Source organism: Triticum dicoccoides, chromosome 3B (assembly GCF_002162155.2).
Source record: "Triticum dicoccoides isolate Atlit2015 ecotype Zavitan chromosome 3B, WEW_v2.0, whole genome shotgun sequence".
Classification (NCBI taxonomy): Eukaryota; Viridiplantae; Streptophyta; class Magnoliopsida; order Poales; family Poaceae; genus Triticum; species Triticum dicoccoides.
In genome coordinates this window covers 8973387-8976079 of record NC_041385.1, presented here as the reverse complement: position 1 = coordinate 8976079, position 2693 = coordinate 8973387, and positions in this window count along the sequence as shown.

Below are 2693 nucleotides of genomic sequence, written 5' to 3'. Positions count from 1 at the left end.
TTTTAGTAAATGCTTAGTTGAACTAGTTGAAATAAAATATATAACTAGTTTATTTTTAGTAAATGCTTAGTTAAACTAGTTGAATTAATATAATAACTAGTTTATTTTTAGTAAATATAATGCTTAGTTGAACTAGTTGAATTAATATATAGAACTAGTTTATTTTTAGTAAATGCTTAGTTGAACTAGTTGAATTAATATATAGAACTAGTTTATTTTTAGTAAATGCTTACTTTGAACTAGTTGAATTAATATAACTAGTTTATTTTTAGTAAATGTTTAGTTGAACTAGTTGAATTAATAGAAGTAGTTGAAATAATTGATTTAGTAAGTGTTTAATGTTTTGCCTAATATGAACATAGGAAATGTCGTCTGACGACGGAAAAAGTTTCATTATGTGCGAATACTGTGAAGACCAGCGCGGCCAATGCGATAGAAATTTCCTTGTTGATGGTAGGCGATTCAGCATCAAGCTGGATGTGACTTTCGAATTCGATACAGTAAGTCACAACGACAAGTCTGTTTTCGTAATTAAGCATGACTTATATATGCTTCATTTGCCTGACTTATAATTTTTAATTTTCACTATTCTACTAGCGCATCCCCTGCCATGCAAGAATTTTTGTCTTGGATAAGATAGGTTTCAACGATATGGAAACTATGGAGGTAAAGAGAGCTTACCTGAAAATTAAGCATGATGGTTATACTTTCAACGTCAAAGTATACAATGCACACACGTACACCTATTTTGAATGCAAAACTTGGCAAACACTATGCAAGGCTTATGCATTTGAGCCCGGTATGGTTATCACCTTTGATATTCGTCCGGAAGATGATATTGAAGGTAATAGACATATGGGTCGATGTGCAGACGCCTCCAGTTCTACCATTATATGAGTTCTTCTCAACTATATTTTTGTCTTTGATATTGCTTATTCAAAAATAACTAACAACTAATTTCTATTGACAGCTTATCTCCACTCAACCAAACATGTCCGGCGCTTGGTAGACAGGACCTACTACTATCCCGGCGCTGAACTAAACTGCGAGGAGATAAGTCATTATGTTTCATGGCTTGAGGATCTTCATACTGTCAAGAAAAATTTTCTTCCTGCACTTAGAAATGTTAGTACTCAAAACGTGCGACCAATAGTGATGGTATTGAACTACGGTCACATCTATTTAAGAATGATGGTAAGATATTTACTATTTGTCCTTAGTGCATATTTTGCATACATATTTTTTTGCTAAACTTTCATTGCTAAGCATATTAATTAAGTACTATACGATGTTCTTCAACAGGGACTCCCGATGACAGTTGTGCCTCAGGGGATCGAGACTAAAGGTCAGATGTCAATTGTTAGCTTACGGCCAAGATATCTTGCATTGCACTTGAATGCATTCAAGATTTCTAGAAACGATGAATGCTTAATAGTGAAAGATTGGAGGAAAATTGTTAATGATCGCGGGGAAGTACTAGGGGGCAGCAATGAGAAGCGCAGCCCACGATTAGGAGACAGGTTCATCGGCATGCTCCAGTATGATCAATCAGGAGAGCTATACATGTTCTATGCTATTTTACCAGAGAGAGAGTAGCTAGCAGGAGTGATTTAGCTAGTTCTTCATGCTGCTCTTAATTAGTACTTGTCCTTTCATGTCTGTGTTCTTCGTTCTCAACTTAAGTGATTTGCTTTTGTGGTGTTATATATGAACGCTTATAATATCATGACAATCATGTTGAACTCGATGATTGGTTCCACTAGAAATTCTATTTATATATATATATATATATATATGCATAACGTGTACAATGTGTAGTATCGTAAAATACTAGCAAACAACAAAGAATTAAAATGGAAACACAAAATTAAATGAAAAAGAAATCATAAAACTAAAAACCCCCCAAACATTTATAGTACCAGTTGGTCTTACCAACCGGTACTAAAGGGCTCCAGGCCCCCGGAGCTGGCTCGTGCCACGTGGTTGCCCTTTAACACCGGTTCGTGTTGAACCGGTACTAAAGGGGGGGGGGGCTTTAGTGACCACAATTTAGTGCCGGTTATGTAACCGGCACTAAAGGGCCTTACGAACCCGTGCTATTGCCCGGTTCTGCACTAGTGAAAGAGCGCTACTGGTATAAGTTAGCAGCAGTGCTTGTTATCTAAACCCACGCTACTGCTAAGTGTAACACACCATAATATCTGATCACTAAATATTAGCAGCGCTTGTCGCCCAACCTGTGCAACTGTTAGTTTTGGATCTATAGCGCCTGTTGATATAAACGCGCTACTACTATTTTTTCTATCTATAAAATTTTACCAGTAGCGTGTAAATTTAGCCTGTGCTATAGGTAGTGCACCACCAGCCGTAGATATTTTGCAAGCTGCCATAGCAGTAGCGCGCATAGGAGACCCGCACTACTGCTATGCCCGCCAGCCACCAACCACCTTTCCCCTCCTTCCTCCCCTTTCTTCTTCCTCTCCTTCCTTTCTCCCCCTTTCCTTGCACCTTGCTTGTTCCAATGCTCCCCGTCCACCACCCCTCCATTAGAGCCCTCCCTTCCCCTCTTCTTTGTCCTTCCATCACCCCCTCCTCTTTGCCCCTCCACCACCCCTCCATTAGAGCCCTCCCTTCCCCTCTTCTTTGCCCTTCCATCACCCCTCTTCTTTGCCCCTCCACCACACCCATCCATT